The sequence below is a fragment of the Neopelma chrysocephalum genome, unplaced genomic scaffold (assembly GCF_003984885.1).
Source record: "Neopelma chrysocephalum unplaced genomic scaffold, ASM398488v2 Primary Assembly neopelma1_59, whole genome shotgun sequence".
Classification (NCBI taxonomy): Eukaryota; Metazoa; Chordata; class Aves; order Passeriformes; family Pipridae; genus Neopelma; species Neopelma chrysocephalum.
In genome coordinates, this window is record NW_020897714.1 from 24,570,705 (window position 1) to 24,592,448 (window position 21,744).

The 21,744-nt window shown below is 48.2% G+C and overlaps 1 long non-coding RNA gene across 1 annotated transcript; it reads right to left on the bottom strand.

Moving 5' to 3' along the window:
• Nucleotides 1-500: 500 nt before the first annotated feature.
• On the bottom strand, nt 501-3,447 carry LOC113966239. The gene is made up of 2 exons (XR_003533749.1): nt 3,334-3,447; nt 501-2,845 (listed from the first exon to the last, which is right to left on the bottom strand). It is a non-coding gene; the product is annotated as an uncharacterized LOC113966239 (long non-coding RNA).
• Between the last annotated feature and the right edge of the window lie 18,297 nt (nt 3,448-21,744).

Genomic DNA, 21,744 nt, shown 5'->3' on the forward strand with positions numbered 1-21,744 from the left:
AGTAGCCACAAAAAAAGCAAACGCTGTACATTTGTTTGGCAGGGGGAAGCTCAGAAGTAAATGTTTCCTTTCCAGGCTGTTATTGTGAAGCTTGCTAATGTTAACGTTTATATAAGACAGCAATATGAGATGATGATTTGGCAGCAAATTGGACAGCAAAGAAATGTAAAACAAATAAATCCAGCATGCAGGCTCTGTGACTGAATGGAGAATGAAATAGAGATACAAAGGAAATGTAAAGGATATCTTCAAGAAACACCAGATTCTCGGACCAAACCCTGACCTATTTAGAAAGTTCTGACCTGCAGGACATTGTTAGTGGGTGTTTCAGTACTCTTTTGTTTCCCAACACATCCCAGTATTTCAACAACTGAAAATCTGTCCACGGACATATCAGTTGTCTAAAACACTGATGTTGTTTCATGGGGGTAAGAAACACCAGCAAGGTAACAAATGTCAATTTCAGGGTTTCAGGAAATAATACATACCAAGAGGCTTTCTCAGTAGAAATATTGTTTCCCTTTATTAATCTGATTCGAAAGCACACAGAGGAAGTCGCTTTCTGATCATAGAGGCTGCAAGCTCTGGCATAATCAATTACAGGTAATGGAACAACTACCAAGAAGCAACTGTTCCAGTTAAAATTGTTTGTGTTTGTGCAACAGTGTCAGTATATGTAGCCATGCTGGCGTTTGAAAACGGACGATTCCTTCCTTCCTCCTCAGTTTGGTGTTTCTTAGGTTGTCACACGTCGGGTCTTATCTAGAAGTTGCAGTTACCATCTGGAGCGATGACGTTGTCCAAATTGGCCATAAAAATGCACACGTGTTGTGTTTCAGGAGGTGTCTGCAAACAAGAGAGCCTCGGTGAGGCACACGTTGCGTAGGTTGGGTATTCCTGTAAGAGATGGGGTGAGGCTGCCTAACGTGAGCGACGTGGGAGGAGACCTGGCTTGGCTCAGGGTGAGTCCAGCACTACGGGGTTGGGTGAGGAAGTTTTCACTTGACACACAAGAAAGCTGCCCATCCATGAGAGTGCAAAGAATGAGGCAGCAGGCTGATCTCAGCACACTTCACAGGTCTTGATTACAGGACATTTTTTTTTTTTTTGAAAAAAAGAAGTTGTGACCTTAAGAGTGCAAAGTAAAGCTCATAGTGAGATGTAGGCAGGCAGGAGCAAAGAAGCCTTTCTTAAGAAAGGAGAGTGATCAGTGGAACACACCATCAGTGTCTGTCTGATGTACAGACACTGTCACGCTCCCCCTCGCCCCATGCTCTAGGTTGCACCCAGCCTACCATCCCCTCAGCAGCTGGAGTAAGCCAGTTGATCCTTCAAGCTGTGCCCAACCATAATCTTTCCACCCTAAACTCCACAATACGTGCCCTGCCCCACCAAGCACAACTTCTGACAAACACAACTTCCAGCCCCTAAACCCAGCAAGTCCCAGTGGATGCCTCCATCCCCATGCCTGGACTCTAGCAAATACCTTAGAAACACGTGGCTGGGGCTGGCAGGGGTGAGTGGCTCTGGAACTCAGAGGTACAGAGATAAGGAGCATCAGGTCTTCAGACACTAAAGTCAAGGTGAGGGATTGGGACACTGAGGACTAAAGAGCACCACCTCTTTCCTCCTCAGGGCAAGCCTGAGTGCTGGTACTCAGTAAAGCAGAATGCTTCTGCTTGTGTTTCAAGGAGTGCTGGCTGATAGCTTATGCTTAAGGTTGGAATCAGGCTGTGGGGTAAAAAGAGCCTAAAGCGTAGGATTATTCCTGAATAATGTGAGGATTGTGGAGAAATTATAAGGCCTGGTACCCAGTTCTTGTCATTATGAGATACAGCTGCAAAAGCACTTGAGCCAGTCACATCAAGTGGCTTTCCATGAAGTTTGTAGGGATGGTGGATGTGCTCAGCCTTAAGCTTGGGGTGAAAGATTGCCATGGGTAGGCAGTGGAAGGTAGAGAAAATGCCAGGAATAGGGAGTAAATCTTAGGACTGAGAAACTAGAATGATAGAAAGATGATACAGTTCCCTAGCACTATAATACATGCTTGTGCATATATGGGCCAGGTGTGTTGTATGGGTCAGTACAGAGTCAGGATCATAGTGGGGTTTGGGTCCTGCTGCTAAGTACAGGTCACATTAGCCAAGGACATTGCTAGGGGTTGAGTGTGAAAATTCTTCTGTGGTAGAAGTTAGCAATCAAATAAACAGAATTCATTTCACCCTGCACGCTCTACAGAGCAAATCCATAGTCACATCATCTTCATAGACAACCTTTGCTCTGCAACATCCTCCATCCACTGGTCTGTTATTCTCTAGCCATTCACAGATCTTCAGCAAGGTCCAGGGCGGGCTGAGGGCTGCTATCAGCAGGGAAAAATGGTTTATTGCTGGCTTTAAGATGCTGGGCTATGATTACAGATGAGGGTCTTAGCAAGAAAGCCATTCTTATCAAGGACGTGACTACCAGCACACTGCACATCAGCAAAGAGGATATGGGAGAAGAGAGCACTCACCATTGCACAATAAAAGCATCCAAAGCCCATGCCTGGCCTTGCATATCTCCCAAAGCACATGCCATATGCTGTACATGGCATAAAGGCAGGATAAAGAAGGGGGAGCAAGGCAGGGAGGTTGCCAGAAGGGAGAAAGGAACATTTTCTGGAACTTCTGTCTGAACCACATACAGGTACCCACAAATATGCCTATTTGTCTCTTGGGAGGAGGGAAGAACTCACAGCCATCAGTTCAAGGATGGTGGCTCTCACCTAGTAGGGCAAGGGTGGTTAAATAAACACCAGAGATGATACTCAGCAGACAGAGAGATGGCCCAGCAGCAACTGAGGCTAGGGAGAATCACAAAGAGAAATCAGATGTTAATAGCCATTTCCAGAATAACATGAAAAAAATCAGACAAACTATTGTGGAAACATGGGGGTAGAGGTACTTTCCACATGTTTGGCCATTTCTTCAGTGTATTTTTGCAGATTCTGGCAAAGTACTCATTTTTAAAATTACTTATTTATTTTCACATCAAGAGATTTAAGACTGCCGAAAAGCAAAGCTCTGGACTGAAAAAGCATTCCAGTTCTCTGTGTGAAACTGTCTGAAGCATACCCAGAATTGGCAGTACGATCTTTGCATCTGCAGAGAAAATACTGAGTCATGTTGTCAGCCCACACACATCTAACAAAAATAAAAGCAGACCAATGATTCAAGATTCACCCACTCGTCATTTAAAGAAAACACAAGTCATTCAGTCATGCCTCATGCTTCAGAGACCTTTAGAAAACACCCAGGGCAGGGAACATTCGCCCACGTCGCGCCCACGCACCATTTCAAACCAGAGATGTCATTTGTAACTTGTTCACTTGCAGGTCTGGACAGTGTTTGCTTCAGCATCCTCAGAGGAAGTTGCCGAGACTTAAAGGTTTCGGCTGAAGACATGAGACTTAAAGGTTTCTGCTGAAGACATGACACGGTAGCTGCTGCCTCAGCCCTTCTGTTAGCAATGCCGAAATGATGCAACATAGTTGCCCAGCTTGAATCCTTGGAGGAGGCAGGAAAGTGCTGTGTGCTTCATGGCAAGGCAAACTTAAGCCACAGTTTGTATAAGATGCTACTGTGCTCTTCCTTCAGAGGTTAATCCTGTACTGAAGCATTGGCTGTCCTGGTGCTGAGCTCCCGAATTGCTCATTAGACAGGGAGGTATTTGCACAAACATCAAGATTTGGGGAATTACCTAGAAAAAAACCCTCTTTTTGCCCCTTCCCACATTGCCTCCTAGCAAGAAAAAGCTGGTTTCCGCATTTCACAAGGCTGCTGGCAATCTCTCTTCCTCCTTCAGTTCTAAAAAGCCGCTTGAAGTATTAACAGCTGAACCTGGATGTGTGGCAGCCAGCCCAGCTCATGACGGAGGGGGAGACGTCACCACACGGAGGACGCATGGATGGAGTTACACAATCTGCGTGGTGCTGAAAGCAGCACTGGAAACTTGTCAGGAGCCCAAAGGCCAGAGCTAATTTGTATTTCCTATTGCACAGCATGATTTTAATCAGACCGAAAAGCGCCCAGTTGTGGTTTTTGTGCAGGGTGTTATGAGCAGGGACGAGTTAACAGAGCAACTATGGGCAGGACATGGTCTGAGGAAAGTGCAGAGATGAACATTAGATAGGGAAAGGAATAGCAGACAAGACTTTTACACCAAATTTATCAGCATTTCCAATGCTGTGATAGCCTAATACTCTTTATAAGAAGAAAGAAAAAAAAAAGACATCTGCAAAAAGCTTGAGAAAAGCTTATTTGAAAAAGCTCTTCCCAAAGGTTCAGGATATGTCACCAAGTAAAACACAGCATTCAGGAAACCCATCTCACTTGCAGCCAATATTTGACAGCAGTCAAGTCTAGGTGATCTCTGACATAAGCTGCTCTTCAGCTGCAGACAGGTGTGTGTGAGTTCCTCTTTACAATTAATTTTCTGCCTCGTTGAGAGCAGCCAGCACAAAGGACAGACACAGCCCCCAAGCACCACTGTTCCCAGCACAGGCTCCTCTTCAGCACCCCCTTTCCATGCTATGATGGATGGAGAGCGGGAGCTGGAGCCATTCAGTCACCTTGCCCCACCTGGGCTCACAGCTGTGCCCCTTCCCAGCACACAGCATTGGGGTGCATCCTTGTGAGCCACTAGCATGGTACAGAGAGGGAATGGGTCAGCAGGTTACTAGGAGAGTAAATACACCTTGACATTACTTGACTGGTTTGGTTTGTAGAGCTGGTAGGTTTGCTGGAAACTCAGAGGTGGGTTTGCTGCCCGGGGAGTGCTATAATTGGAGAAAATCCTTCATTTCAGCGTTCCTCTCTTTTCCTGCTGGGAATAAATGCTCTTTTTTCCCCTCAGTTCAGTTTTATTCCTTGACAGCTGAGAAAAAGAAAGAAAAAAAATCAAACCTGGGACCTTTATTTTGCTTTGCAGAGTGAGATGAACTGCATGTCAGGGATATAAAAGGAAGCCTGACAGACAAGCTCATCTGGAGCTTCCTATATTCAGTCCGATAAACCCTATCCCCGGAGCATTTTGCCCACCAGCAACCCCTTTTCTATTGTAGCCCCTGAAAGCAGCACCCTCTCTGCTCTCATTCCTCCTCCACATGCTCCTTTACCTCCCTCCCCCACACGCATTTGTCCCCCCAACTCAAACAGCTCCCCAAGGAGCTCAGGCACCACCAGTGTTCAGGGATGGGCAAAAGGGAAGATAGAGTCAGCTAAATATGCAAACAATCCTATTTGCACCCCTGCATGTACAATCCAGGTCTTTGTCAGCATGATGGAGTGCACTCCATCCAGTTTGTTTTCCTTCTCTGCTATTATCATCCACGCCCTTCCCACAAGAGCATTATCAAATGCTGTACCTGAATCAGCCTTTTCAAGATAGAAGCTGATTGCTGCCTGGTTAATACCTGTCCACCAGCTGCCTATTTGTTTTGTTTCAAAATCATAGCCAAGCATAAAATGTAGTGTAAAATCTACAGCTGCCACAAAAAAAAAAAAAAAAAAAAAAAAAAAAAAGGGCATCAGAAGCTTTTTCCTGGTGTCATTAAGACACTGGGTGAAAGCTTTTTCAGCTGCACAAGCAGTGAGCAGCCCTGCTTGGACTCAGCCCGTTGAGACTGGAGCATGATGCTCTTGCACTCCGAGGGGTTGTGTTTGGGAAGCTGCCTAATGCCTGCCTGCCTGCCTGTGTGCAGGTATCAGACGGTCCCACCTTGCACCACCCTGGATAGACGGACACCCCGAGTGGGAAGGACATCGGGGCAAAGGTGCAAAGTGCTTTTTGCGGCTGGGGGCGGCCGTGGCAGCCACCGGAGCAGCACCGGCAGGGCCCCAGGCCTGGCAGACAATAGCTGTCTCCCTGCTCTCTCTCCCTGCCGGCCGCATCCGACGGAGGAGTCTCATGAATCAAGTCAAACACCCAGCGACAGGCTGGAGAAATCCATTAATATGCGGCCGCCGCCGCACGTCGCCAGCCCCCTGCCTCGCGCGCCGCTCACCTGCCTGTCTCACCCCTGGCAGCAGAGCGGGAACAAAGGAGCAGGGAAGGACGGACGGCAGCGACTGCCCCCCGAACGGAGGGAGGCATCGGCTGGAGACAAAGCCCATTTGCCTGCCGCCATGGGTGTGAGGAATGCTCCCGCTCGCCCTATTGTCTGGGGTCCTTTGTGCTCCTCCACCCCTCCAGTCCCCAACCGCATAGGCAGAAATAGTGGGAGCAGGACAGACACGGCTTTGTTGAAGGGAGCCCTCGTTATGTGAGAAGTGGCCCTGCTGTACGTGCCCGTCTGGCCCACGGGCCTGCGCTCCTCCTGCCCCAGAGGGCAGGTAGGGAGCAGGAGGCTGCGGAGTACTGCAGGCAGAGCAACGGGGGCACGGGTGTTTCTCCACGCCCACGGGGAATCCAGCAGCCCCTTCCTGAGCACCTCTTGCTCCCTCCAGAGACTGATCCTGCGATGTCTTTGGGAGGTGGGGAATGGTCACCGGGTCCTGCAGAGAGGTCGTGAGGGCTGCCCTAACACCTCCCAACGCTGATCAAAGGCTTGTGAGCCTGGCTAAGCTGCATGAGGGAGCAGGTCTGGCAGCACGGACTTTGGGATGCACTGAGCACCCATTGCGCCACCCGTATTCCTCCCAGCCTTAGGAGCAGCACAGACACCTCTGCCAAACCTCCACTGCTTTGTCGAGTGGTGGCTGTGGCACCCTCATCTGAGCCACGTCTGTGGCTGCAGCATTGCAGCCCCTCGAGTCCTGCGGGGATGGTGGCAGGACCCAGATTGCTTGTCTCAGGGCAGAGCTGTAATTGCCAAGCCCTCCCAAGGGGTCAGTCCCCAGTTGCAGCACACTGCTCAGCTCTCCTCCCCCTGTCACTCCACACTGCCATTGGAATGACCAGGATAGAGAGAAGAAGGGGAAAGCCAGGTCCCTCCAGTGGGGAGGAGGGTGTCCCCATGATTCCCGTGCCCCCGCCCAAAGGACTACAGCACTGCCTGGTCCCACAGCAGCTGTAGCTGGACCATATCCAGCGAGAGACCCAAAGAGAGGTACTGCTCACCTGGACTCAGCGCACTGGCTCGTGCCATCCCTGCCTTGTCTCCCCTCAACTGTCTCTCAGCTCTCTGCCAGCACTGCTCACACATCCAATCTTAGCCATGCACAGGAACACCTGCAAGGTGGGTCTCATTCAAACAATATGGCAAATGGGGCACAAGCAAAGAAAGAAAGGTAAGATCCAAATCCCAGGGAAAAGCTTGTTCCTGAGGAATGACACCTAGGACTACAAAGGAGTCCCCACGTGCCTGCTTCACTGTCAGGACAGCAGTGCTGGGAGCTCTGGCACAGAGAACAACAGAGTCCAGGAACAAGCACAAGGAGACTCACTGTATGGATGCTGCTGATGGAGCCTGAGGGTGTCAATAAGGGACAGGGATGTTGAGGAGGCAACATACTAATAAAGAGTCAATTTCTCAGTTTTGTGCTAGGGAAACTGGTGCTGGTACTAAGGAGTCCCATTAAAGAGGAAGACACTACCCAAAGTTCAGTTTCTCTTCCCATTTTTTCACTGTATTTATTATATTTCAAATAAATTCTAAGTAGTTTTTGCAAAAAAACTTCTACGGCCACCAAGAAGGAGGTCTCCAGACAAGCTTTCTTCAGGAATACATTTTTGCTAAAGAAAACTGTAAAAAAAACTTTAAAAAAAAAAAGTAGAAACCATGAATCTAAACAGCATCACTTCCTTCTTTGAGTTTTTCTGCTTCAGAGTGAAGCCTCAGCAGCTCTTGTAAATTATATTGGTGCTTCATAAGCAGGAATCATATTGAGCTCGGTGGACAAGAGATTTCCAGTAATATCTAAGTTGCAGAAGCAAGGCAGTCTTTCCCAAAGCCATTGAATAAGAGGAGACTGTGAGAGCAGATAAGCAAAAAGCCAGATATAAGCAAAAGGCCTTCATCTTGCAAAAAGTCAAAGAAAGGGGAAAGACTGGAGTTGGGCAGCAGGTCAACAGCAGAGCTCCTGGCCTCTCTTCATGCCTCTTCCATAACATCTCCCTGTTTCCCCCAGCAAATGGAGACATGGCACTTCTGCTCCCCCAGGCCAGCACCAAGCTGGTGTTCCTGCAGAGCGGCATTTCAGCAGCTGGAGAACTGGCTGCATCAGCCCAGAGCTGAACTAATACAAGAGCTGTTTTGGCATCCAAGCTTGGAGGGGCTGCCTGAGTTAATGAAGCTGATGAGAACAGGATGGGGTGTAACAAGGTGCTTCTTACCGAAAAGCAGGGAACTTCCCCCAGGCTGCCTTCGGCTCCTGCAGAGCACTTGGGTTAGTTTGTAACTTATTAACACCAACATTGGCTTGATCAAAGTTCAGCACGTGCTTAGTTGCTCTTCTGGAACAGCGGATTTGAAAAGCATATTGCGAGGTTTCCTAGGAATAAAGGAGATATCGAGAGAAGGCATTCCCTGCCCCATCTGCTCAGAGACATCCACTGCACCACTTTGGGTCGTGAGACAGGGTTAATTCACCACCTGGTGCCTGAGGAGCCAGCTCTGCTCAGCTACTGTGCCCATCTCCATCAGGCTCCCTCCTCCTCTTGCAACAAAACAGTTTTGCACCCCAGTGGCACCTGAAAGGGTCCCCAGGCTTAGAAGGAAATTCTCTACCAAGAAGGCAGAATTGCACTGCATGTTTTAAGTGTCTCCCCTGCAGCTGGAACTTTAGCTTAATCTAAATTACATCTCTAGTGCCCCAATTTAAAGGGTTCAATCGACGATGTCACTTGGAAAACTAATCGCTTTGCTGCTGGACAAGCAGGGATGGGGAACAGAGTCAGCACTGCACTGCAGCATCAGATGAGAGCAGCAGGGCTGTTTCTCCCAGAAGCAGGAGTTATATGCAGGGGGACTGCTGCAGTTCCCACAGACAGTCTCTTGTCAGGCCATTGTGCCCACACAAACAAAGCCAGCTCACCTCCAAAAGAAACCAGGAATTCCCAGGAATGAGTTTCTATCCACTGCCTGCTGTGCTGACTGCTGCTCCTGAGGGGCCTTTCCTTTGGAGGCAGAGAAGGGAAGAGCAACCCTGGCAGACATGGAGCACAGAAAACCTGCCCCACTGGACACAGCAAGGGTAAATTCAGAGGACTCGCAAGAAAGACACAGAGGAAAGGAGGCTCTTATGAACCAAAGCGCTGAGGAAGGTGAGAGCTTGTTGCTGATCAGCCCTGGGAGAGAAGTGCTGACAGATGAAGCTGCGAATGCAGTCTTTCAAAGGTATCACTGGGCAGGATGGCACCAGAAACAAAATCAAAGAAAAGGAGTTGCTGAGCAGGTGGCATGCTTTAAATCCTAGCTGGCCTGGGATCACCACCACTTACCCTGGCGTACGCCTGTTGCAGTGATCAAGTTACCCAGTGAGAAGAGGTTACACAGCAATTACAGCTGCCTCCCTCCCAGCAGAGGAGCCAAACATATTCTGCTACCCTCAGCTTCCCTGCAGGCTCACAAGCAAAAGAGCTAAACAGGTTTCATCCACTATACAGCTACTGCCCAAACCAGTGTGGGTAACAGCCTTGGACCTGGTAGCCAAGAGACAAACCTACACTGACTTAAAGGACAATGCACAGGTGTGCTTGCTTGCTTATCCAAACCTGCAGGTGTCCAGAGAGCATATAGTTCTGTTGTTTCAAGTGGTTTTATTTATATACTTTATAATTAACAGTATCTGTAGATTATTCCTTGTAAATACCTGCTCCATGAAGGTCAGAGTTTAGAACATCCAAGAAAAGTTCCTGGAAACATTCTTCATTTTTGAACATTTTGTTGGAGAGATCAGTGATTTATCAACCACTTCTGGCACCTGTTAAGAACATGCTGCTATTGCTTACACTGACCCACAAAGGACCGCTATTTCAGCCCTATTAGAAGTGAGATGTTCATTGCTATTCAGATCGTACCAGTGTCTATTGCCAAACCTTCACAGACACATCACCCACTACCTCTTAATGAAAGACAGGGTCTGGGAGGAATGAAGTTCAGAGCTGATTTCTTTCTGTGTGCTGTTAAAAGACATCACTAAACATTTACCACATTTCCAAGTACTTATTGTCTGGTGGGAGAAAGCATCACTTCTCCCTCATGTTTGCAGAAGAAAATACAATTAGAGAAAGGAACAAAGTTCCACTTCTGCAGCCACTTACCAGAAGAAATGGTGCATTTTGGCCATCACGATCATTTTTTTCCCCTGCTTATCAGTGATTGAGGAGAAGCAAAGAGAAACCTTTACCGCAAACAGGAACTCAGTCTCTGGGATACAGGCAAAGAGGACGCTGTTCAACATTTCAGGAAACACTAAGGGAAAGATGGGGGCAGCCAGATGTTTTGAAAGTTTTGATTTATCCAAGAAAATGAACTGCCTGTTCTAACTAGAGGAGAAATGGCTAGTGAATCCTCTCTCCTGGAGACGTTTCTCCTACAGTATTCAATACTGTAAAGGGCTGCAGAGGAGGGAACAGTCTTGACTGGATTAATTTACAAGGTAAAAGTGATTTTTTTTTTCCCAGGGGGAGTTGAACTAGACTCATGCCCTTGTGTCTCTGGGGTTGATGAAGAGTGTTTGAAACTCTCCTGCTTTCATAAGGAGTGCAGGATCTCCTGCCACAAGAGCACAGGCACTGCTGAGCCCAGGACCACCCCTGAATCTCCCAAGCGGCATCTTTGTGGGAGAAGTTAAATACTTCAGATTCCCTTTTCAACCAGGCTACTTATGCTTTGGATCTGTTTTTGTTAAAGCCTTCTTATTTTAATTAAGAAAGTCCTTGTTGAAAAGCAGTACCCTGTCCCTTTGATTACCATTAACATGTGTCTGCTGAGATCGCCAGCAAGCCTTTGAGATGCAGCAAGGCTGAACTCAGCAGTTCTCAAGGAGTTATAAAACCCCTTTAAATGTAGCATGGCAGAATGATCATACTCTCAGCAAACTGAGGATCCAAAACAACCTTGAGAAATTCAGCTTTTGGGTCAACAGCAGCCTCATGAAGCACAGGAAGGGGAGTGCAAAGCTCTGCCCTGGGGAGGAATAACAACAGACATCAGCATGGGCTGGGAACAGACCAGCCGAGTAGTCGCCTGGCAGAAAAGGAGCTGGTAGTTACAGGCATGCCAAGTGGAGTATGAGCAGTGTGCTCTCCTTACAAACACAAACAGCATAGTGGGCAATGTCAGGAGCAGTGTGGCCAGCAGGCCAAAGGGAGGGGATAATTGAACACCACTAAGGCTGCACAGGGAACAGAGCTGGAATAGCAGGCATTATGAATGTTATGAATCCTAGAGAAGAGTTAGGGCTTCCTGGAATCTGTTCATTTTTATTATTAGAGGAGAGGAAAGGAGAGAAAATTAAGGAAAAACCCAGAAGTGACAATTTCCTCCCAGTTCCCATGTCTTTATAAGCAGCCCTACATCACATCTCAGATATGTATCTAAGAAAGAAAGGTTCTCTTTCAAAGAAGAGTTTCTTGTAGGAAGAAGACTTGAGAAAAGCAATCAAACTCTGTGTTGTTCAGGGAGCAAGACATTGTTGCCAGCAGCTTTCCTGCCAGCAGGACATCAGGAAAAGACAGAAGGAAAAAAAGAAAAATCAAACATGTCTAACAGCCTTCCTGCCCTCCTGCAACCCTACCAGCATCATAGCAAGATTTGTTTGAGGTGGCAGTGGTGGCTGTGACAGGGTGAGGTGGAGAGGATCAGATGGGGAAAATACATCTGCACTGAACTGGCTGTGAAATCCTTGATCTCCTTTGGAGAAATGCACTGCTTTTAACCTTCAGGTGCCTGTTCCCAGTGCAAGCCCAGTAGGTAAATAGCCACAGACAGTGTTTGTATCAGGAAACCAAACCAGAAAGGAATTTTGTCCTCCCAGAACAGTCCCCTGCCTGGGGCAGCTGGGACTGTCAGTCAAACACTGACACCACCTAAGGTCTAACCTGCTCACGTACCTACCTGCTTCTCTGCTCTTGCTGGTTGGGGGCTGGTTTTCATCTCTGGAAACAGAGACACCCACCTGCATTGAGCAAAACCCAGTGTTCAACAACAATTATCAAAGGCAATTGCTGCCCAAGCAGCATCAACAGGCTGGCCAGGCCAACAATATTACAGATAACGTAGGTGAGCCCCCCTGCTCAGTCCAAGGGGAACAGCCCTCAACTCACCAATTTGGGCACTTGCACACAGACTATAAATCTCAGTTGTTTGACTGCTGTTCATGCATTTTTATGCTCTCCTCCCTTCTTGCCTCCCACCCCTCCATGAGCCTGCTTGTTCCTGTAACAGAGGACAAGTTTTTTTTCTGGAGAACATCAGCCCTTCTCCACAAGACCTCCCAGGCACCGGAGCTGATGGACAGCAAGACAGCCAAGCCTAATCCCCACATGCTATGTGGTTTTTTTCATCCCATTCCCTTCCTTTTACAGCCTAAGTGTGAGAGACTCAGGCCAGACCTCAGCCTCCATCTGCAGCCTGGGATTATGATCTGAAGCATAATATTTCTTTATGAGCAAATTATCACCGAGACTTCAATGTGCTGTTGGCCTTTTAAAAAACTAAGTGTTTAGTATTTTTATTTCTTTCTGCTTTGCAGTTTATGGCTCCCATAAATCAGGTGACAGGCTGTGGCACAGAGGGCTGATCTGATCTGTGGGAACAAGGAAGGAGGCAGGGGAAGGGAGCACTGACTGACTCATTAACCAAGGGGGGACCTCTGTTCCCTGCTGTAAGCACCTCCATGGGGAAGGCAGGATGCTGCCCACCTGAGGCAATGCTCACACCATGGCAGCACTTTCTTCTCTGACACCAAGTTAAAAAAACTCATTTCTTCTATGCCATACTTCTCTCTCTCTCCCAGGACTGAGAACAGTGATACATCCACTATCACTCACAAACTGTTTCATCGCTACAGATATTAGACCTACAGGACAGAGTGCTGACTCACTACACTGGTAAACCACCCCACACATCTGAAACAATCAAATCTGACCCAGTGCATTCCTGATCTAGAAGTCTTACCTTGTAGCAAATGAATGATGTTGCCATGGTTAAAAGACTACTTCAGAGTCAGAAACTTGGTGCTGAATTCCCAAGTCTCACAAGTAAAAGACTAGATTACCAATGACATTTAATCACTCAGAGATGCACCTAAAGACCGTGCCATGAAGCACCCCAGCAAGCAATATTTGGAGAAACCTCCTCCCTATATCTCCATGTTCCCAAATACTAGTAAAATCTGAACTGTAGTCAGCCTATGTCTCACCAAGGAAACAGGATCCACAGACCTTCCTTTCCCCTGCCCCTACCACCTGTCTCATTCACTTGGACTCTAAATACTTCAGGGCAGACACTTTCCCACAAGCACATATGTGCAGGCCTAACACTTTGCTGAGCAGGCCACCATCTTCACAAAGACCTCAACAGACAAATAATAAATAATATTGCAAGGACTTTGTTGGACTGGGCCTCACAGGGTTATTCAAGGATCATGGTTCTACTGCTAGTTGTACTGCTTTGTTCATTGATAAGAACTGGTCTTTCTCCCTACATGTTCAGTGCTGGTTTGCTAGGGCACACTTTGCTACAAGTACTTTATCCTCTTGGCAGTGCTAGGTTTATGGTTGCACTTGATGATCTTAAAATCTTCCAACTTAAACAATTCTATGATTCTAAGAGGAAGGGACCAGAGGCAGCTTACTGCTGTTTCAAGGGAAAGTCTCTGCAGAACAGGGTGAGAGGACTTCTGCAAGCACGAGCCCTGACATTCCTTCCACTGGTTCACATAAGACCAGGAGGTGACATAACTTCATGTGGCAATACTCCCTTGAATACTTTCACAATTCCAATCCTTCCTTTGGCATTTCCAAAGCAGTAAAAACCACCACCAGGAATTTGAAGTCCTGTGAACGTCTTGCCTACTGAAGCAAAAAATGATGTCCATTGTTGCTCTGCTTTTTGAGGGGCTGCCTGCAGCCCAGTCTCCACCACTGTCCTGTCCTCAACCAGGAAGACTTTACCTGCTGTGATAGCCTAGATAAGAGGAAGGTGTTGCTGCTATCCCCAGCAGGTACACACCTTCTCAATAGGTGCCAGCAGCTCGGGGCTGTGCACACAGACATCCATCCATCCATCCACCCACCCACCCACAGTCTGGATGCCCACGGACACCAGTATAGCACTGAGCGTGACAACTGGAGCCAGGCTGTGAGAGCAAGGACTCCCAGTCGGAGAGCATAGGCGAGATGGAGCCCTGCCAGTGGCTCACCCCCATGGCTGGGGCTGTCACCGGAAGTAACAGGATTAGCAGAGAGGAGAGTAAGCTTCCAGGCTGGAAAGAAACAGACAAAGTGAATAAAGAATTCAGGCCATGCTTTTAAGTGAGTTTTGAGAATCAGAGAATCTCTTAAATTATAATGAGATGTCAGTATTAAAAAAAAAAACCAACCAAAAACACCACCACAACAACAAAGGGAAAAAAGAGTAGCAAGAACCTGCTCTCTCCCAGGAAAGCACGTTGCTGCCCAGAGCAATTCCTAAACACAGACACCAGCCTGGCCCTCCCAAAACCCGGTTGTAAAGCTAACAACTCTTGCACTATTAAAGTGCCAGATAAGCCAGGCGACAGCACCAGTGAGACTCCTGGAGCTTCAATACAGTCTGGGTTTTACTCTGCAGGTATCAAGATCTAAGAGTGTTAAGACCAGGGTAAACATTATCAGGAGTTGCTCTGCCCTCCCCCAAGGACCACAGCTGATCTGTTTGGACAGAAGGGCAGACAGGAGACAACAGCACTCCCTCCCTCTAAAAGTCCTGCAAAAGGCTTTGGGAAAATGCAAAATTCAGTGCATGCCTCTGAAAGTCACGCAACTGCTTTCAGTGCTGAAAATGTGCATCTTGTTTCCAATGCAGTGTTTTCCCCATTTCACTCTCCAGTCATCACGTTGTGTCATGGCTTCTCGCAGTGATGGACATCTTGCCTCCAGGTGGGTGCAGCAGCCTGGAGCCCCTCACCGCCCCAGACCACCTCTCCTCGCCACTGAGTGGAGGTGCACATTAGAACAGGGGAAAAAAAAAAAAAGTGAACTAAAGCCAATTAAAAGCATGGAGAAAATGCAGGGAGGCAGGATGTCATTACCAGAGCTGGAATTTGGCCCGGGTGCCATGGAGATGAAACACAGCAGATGGTTAAGGTGTACACGGGAAGCACGCGCGCAGCACCTGACTATAGATTTAAGACCAATTAATACAACAAAAGAGAAATCTTGACAAGGAAGCCAGAGACCTACAAAATGAATAAGTGAACCATGAAAAGGGGAGGCTCTCCCATCCAAAAAAAAAAAAAAAAAGGCAGCTGAGTGTACAATACCTACAGAGCCGTGAATAAACTGAAGTTGGAACAGATGGAGAGAGAAACAAACCGCCGTGTGAATTAGTTGGCTCCCAAGTAAAAGAGCTGGCATGGGGAAAGAGCTTCCCCACAATTCAGGGTGAGAACAATAGGCTCTGGTTCTGCAGCAGCCCCTTCCCCAGGTGCTCAATGTCCTTCCTACAGCTTTATTTAAGGCTCACAAGCTGCAGCACTCTCAGATACAAGATCCTAACAAACGACCAGCAAAACATATCCTTTTAAATAATAAACCATGTGTCTTCTAATTAAAAGAGCCCATGCACAAGGCAGCAGGGACAGAAGCCTTCCCCAGCAGCCCCGTCACATGGGAACAGCCCCTGACTACATGACCTTACCTCGTACCCCATCTGAAACAGGATTGGGAATGACAAACAAGGGCTTTCCAATGGATGGCGACTGCCCTGAAGTGGCTGCAGTCGAAGTCCAATGGGTAAACACCTGGTAAACCCCAGCCCTACTCGGAGGGGCAGAATGACCTTTATCTTTGCAGGTGAGAACGGCTGCACACACAAACATTTCCACTGAATTTTATCTGTCACCTGTAAACTAAAGCCCTGACCAGGTCAGAGATGAGAAAACAAGCAAAAGGAGATGAGCCAACACACCATGGGAATGGGAGCAGGGAGAGGTTAGTGTTGTGCAATTAAGCACAACGAGAAAAACCCCTCGCTACAAGGCCATTTAAAATCCCAACTGCAAAGAAGAGGAGGCAATGTCCTACAGAGCACCGGGCGCTGCTGCCCAAGAGACACCCTCGGCCCAACCCGAGGGCAGCAGGCACTGTGGGAAGGCTGAGCCCGGGCAGCAGCAGCAGCAGCAGCCCTCTCCTCGGGGTGGGCACTCAGCTTTCCCTCCAGGTCTGTAAACACAGGGCTGTCCCGCCACTGTATCTGCGATGTAAATCCCAAAGATAACAGCCCAGCTCTGCAGACAACATTTATCACCAACTTTAAAGGCAGGCAGCTCAGGGCTAAGCCCCCTGAGGGGCACCTCAAATCCAAGGCAAGCTCAGCCTTGAAGTAACAAGTTTTAAGTCCTGCCTTGAAGCTGATGGGCTGAAACTTTACTGACTTCAAAGTGAGAGCACTTTTGCAGAGCCATGTGCTCCCTAATAGCCCTTCCTTCTGTCTGTGCTCCTTGCAGACCCTGGATGCTCACACATCAACTGGTTCCTCCCTGTAGTGCTAAGAAGGCACCAGCACGTTTCCCCACCACTACGACCGAGTTTACAAAACAACAATGGCTGAGAGGCAGCACCTGCAGTGAGCCCAAGCACAGGCACAAGCTATAAAACCCCTCCCTCCACCTCTACCCCCACCTGATTCCCTCTGTGACTTTAAGCAAATCACATAACTTTTCCTCTTTAGTTTCTGCACCTGGTAGCGAGTAATATTTACCTATCCCAGAAGGGTGTTGAGAGGATTAGTTAATGTTTGCCCAGCATTTTAAGGGATAAAATATTCTATATTAATTCCTAGCCACTGAAAAGACTGATATGTGCAACTCTCATTAGCTCCAATGGAAGATTTTTGCTCGAGTTGGGCTTTACCACTTCAGAAAAGTAGAAACAAGATTATGTGATATTAATATTTCAAAAAGTGCCTGCAGCACAGGCTGTAAAACCCCTTCTCTTTCAACTACCACCAGCCTCCTGCTCCACTACCTGCTCTGTGGAGGTGCACCTGTGCCTGTTAAACATTAAAGCAGCCCAAACCTAACATGGGTCTCTGGGACTGTGCCTCAGAGGGGGTCCCTTTGCAGGCCCCCACAGTGGGGAGCTGCCCTCACCTGCAAGATGGCCTTTTGTGGATTAAATGCAGCCGGTGCACCAGGATTGACCTTCTGCTCAGATTTGTCAGTATTGCTTAGCTCTTATTTGAAAGACAGGAGCCAGTCCAGGTTTTCTTGCCCTAATGGCTGTGAGCTGTAGGTGGGATCTGTGCAGCACGGTGTCTATTGGTGGGTGTGCCAGGGGAACACACCAGGAGGGCTCTGCCATGCCACCACTTCAGTTGTGTCCCCTGTGACCTGGTACTGGGCAGAAAGAGAAACTGATAGATAAGACCTGGGCCCCAGCTGCACCTCAGCTTTAAAACCCCAGACACCCAGAGAACATGGGGAAAATACATCACTGCACATCCCTCAAATCAACCCACCCACTGCTCAGGCCCTTTACATTTCCCAGCATGGCACCAGCACCACTGCAGCATTGTTGTTCCCTCCTGTGCACTGGGAACCTTGTTTTGGAGGGCAAAGACAAAGAGTTGCCACCTCTGCGTGGCATTGCACCCCCAGGCTCATTTCTCTCAGCTGTTTTCCACCAAAGCTCACACTACTGCTGGTATTCCACATGTGATGGGTGTCCACATGGGGTCTCCACTCTCGTGGACAGTGAGTAGAAATATCAGCAGCTTTCATGGGCTCCTAGGACAGAAAAAGGGGAACAAAGGGCCTGGCTTTGTCCCATGGTGTCTGCAGCTCACTGGGGTAAGCAAGCTGCTCGGGGCAGGGCTCTGGGCACAGCAGCCAGCAAGCGCCCACTTCCAGCAAACTCCGAAGCCATGGTGGATGTGCCACTGCAGGCCTGTCCTCAAAAGCAGCATGGTAGGGCTGAGCCCCAGGCAGCAGGGAGGGGGAACAGGGGGCTCACAGAGCCCACCGGAAAGTGATTTGGTTTTAACTGCTGGTTTACTGCCTGCCAGCAGAAGTATATGGCTGTACAATAAGGGAAAGGCTGGAGGAAAGTGTTTGAAAACCAAGCTAACCCACTCCAGACTCATGAAAGAAAAACGCCACCAAAGCAGCCCCTCACTGGCCCCACAGTTTCAGGGAGGGGAAGCAGTTTTTGAGAACAATGGGGCAACCTTCCCCTCCTTTCTTCTGGCAAAGGTAAAAGACCTCCTTGCGGAGGTGTCCATGCTGGGGAAGGCACTGAATGAGAAGCCCCATGCCAATAAAGCATCCCTTTGTGCCTTCAAATGCCACATCTGACACGCTTCCCAAACTCCATCACTCCTGCTTGATAGCAGCGCCAGCAAATCCCAGCCCTCAGCAGCAGCTTGCCATGCAAATCACTGGCCAGAGGCCCTGGCATGTCCATGCTGGCTGGTCCGTGTGCTCCTCATGCATGGTGGAACAGTTCAGAGGGCTCAGTTTTCCTTCCCAGAGGACCCCCTCTGCCCCATCACTCCCTGACTCTCCTGCCTTGCCCAAGGTCCAGGACAGCAGGCAGAGGCCAAGGCACTGCAAACAGCCTCTGAGCAAAATCAGAAGAGCAGACCGAAACATGACTAATTTCTAACACATCACAGCCTACGAGTCATTTTGTTTGTGAGACTAAATTGCTCTCTGCTGCTTTCATACTGGCTCGTTTCAGGGGTGAGTAAGCAGACAGTGGCAGACATGACTTTTATTATTCCCAGAGCTTTGAAGTTGTACCATTTCCCTGTGGTTAGCTGGCTGCATCAGCCGTCTGTGGTGGCACATTTCGAAGAACTCAGCAATGATACGTAGGTAGCCAGACCGAGCTGAGTTGGAGCTCAGCAAGTTCCACTGGCAGTATTTCATGGCAACTCAGTAGTTGCCCACCCTCTATTATTCATTGTTTTTATCCCATCATTTTATTTCAATATTCTTGACTACTTCCAAGAAGGCCTTTCACAAGCAGAGGTCAAAGGCAACAAAACCAGCCTCAAGTGTAATCGAAGCCCATTTCTCTTAAATTAGCAGTGCACGAGTTAAAGTGGGTTTTGGTATGAATATCCTCAAAGAATAATCAACATCATTTGAAGAGAGAGAAATACAGAAAAACTGTTCAAGCTACAACAGTATGATCATTTCATGTATTTATATATGTGTATATACTCATGCATATGCAAAAAGATAAACACAGAAACATGCATCTCTTCAACCAGAAAGTGAAACTTCTTGCATTTCTGAATGACTCACTTAAAACAGCTTATTACACAGATATATTTTTATATTTAAAAGCACAGCACTTGCACGCATTTTTGAGAGAATTGTATGTTTTCTTTCCATCCCAGGTTAAACTCCTATGCCATTTTCCTGTTGCTTCAGACTTCCATGTTTCTCATCTCTATTTCTACATTTAACCACTTCTAGTTTGAATAACTGAACATGAAAAAGACCCTTTGCATAGCATGAAGCAGCCCAAACATCAACATCCAAGCAAAAGCACTGGATTGTAATTGTGGAGTTATTTGCACAGACTAATTCAAATTCTGCTTTAATTTCAACGCCAAAATTTAGGGCTTGAGATAAATCAGTCTTCCTCTTGAAAGAGGTTAATCGTATTTATGGCTCATTTCAGAGCCCAAGGGCCCAGGCTGAGATGAAAGGCCAGGGGCAGAGCAGGGCGATGCCCCACATCCAGTGCCACAGTGCAAGAAGGCAAAGGCTCTGGCAATGGGGAGAGGAACTTTCAGATTCGGTTCCCAGCAGCGCTCAGCCCCTTTGGGTAACCTCAGATGTGTCATTTAGCCTCCCTCTGACTCAGTTCCTCAGTACTGGGGAAATAACACCACTGCTGTATTTCGTAGGAGTTTTGGGCAGATAGACACCTTTTAATTGGTTATCGGAATCCATTCAAGAAATGTAACTGAAATAGAGATCAGTTACAATCTATTGTGGGCTGGGAGGAAGGGATGAGACATATGGCACAGACACAGGAGCTTCCTGCCACACTCAAATGGGCTTGATCAAGTGAGCTAAAGCACAGGAGAGATGCAGATGCTAGATTAGGAACCCAACTGGGGTCCTGCTCCTTGGGAACTCCTTAAGTCCCTTCAGTGGCTCCACAGGGCCTTCGCCTCCTGGTTGTGAAAGGCCAGCTGAGTGCTTCCCACATCCCTGCCAGGGGCTGCTCAGTCACCCAGGGAGATGAAACAAGGCACCTCTCCCTATGAATCTGGGGCATGTCTGCCCCTCTCCTACAACACCCCCAAAGGCAGGGGACCCCATCCGAGTTCCCACATTCAAATCCCTGGGCCTTGTCAGGCTTTTGAACCAATGTCATATTTTGGCATATCAGACATCTGCATGACCCAGATTCTTATACCTAACTGTGAAGTGGATGCAAGGGCAGGTTCCAGCCCTGTTACTCTGGCAAGGTCTGATAGCATCTGGCACCCAGGGTGAGTGGAACAGAGCCACCTGGGCCAGTGTGCCTCTGCTTTGTGCTCTGCATCTCCACCCCGTAGCGCAGGTGTGGCAACTACTGCAGAGGGACCTGCATGGCCAGGAGAGATTTTAAGCCAAGCCTCACAGTCTTGTCCCTGACACAAAGGTTTGCTCCAGGCGCTCTGTGGCTGACCACAACCCCCCTCTCATCCTCAGCACATTTTGGTGGGCAAGCCAGGGGAGGTAACAATACTTCTCTTTTTTCACAGAAGACAAAGCTGCATGAGACACTGATTCCCATGGCAACAAAGGCAGAGAAGAAATGTCCCAAGATGTGATTTGCTGTCACCATACCCACCTCGCGGCAGATAAGGACAAGTGATAGCTCTGAAAGGAACTGTTTCCATGGGACCCTTCCCAATGAGCCCCCGCGATGACAACCCGACGTCAGCCACAGCTTTCAGCATCAAACAAGTCTGACTGGTAGAGAGCAGCACTGTTTCCTGCAGCAAACACTGCCTGTGTCTCATCCTCTTGTGAGGAACGGGGCCCTCCTCGCTCCCTCAGTGCCTGCCTAACCCTGAACAAGCCATGCTGCTGCTCACTAATCCACTTAACCAGGCAATTATAGTGGGAGAGCAGCCTGCAGGGAGCCACATTCAACTTCCCAGCTAAACAGTATCCTGGGTTTTCTTAACCCATGGAGTGGTACCTTAAGGTACGTTGAAAGCTCCTGACAGAGCACACATTTATGCTTTGGTAGCACAGGCTATGTAAGTGCATTTCCTTCCGACACTTTCATTTATCATAATTCTCCCCTTGCAACCCTGCCCCTTCAGTTCCCCAGGGAAAGTTAGTGAATTTATGCAGGAACAAAGTCACCTTGAGCCTTAATCCACACCCTAGCAGAAGGAATACATCTGTCTGTCGGCAATCACATCCACCCACTCTGCAACTGCATTACAATGCTCACTTTGTTACACAGAAAATACCAGCTCCTTCTCCAGTCCTGGAGACAAGCTACCACAAAGGCTGGAGCAAAGAAAACGGACTGGGGACATTAAAAATGGCCCTGCACGTTTGAGGCCGAACAGGCAAATTGAGGTGAAAA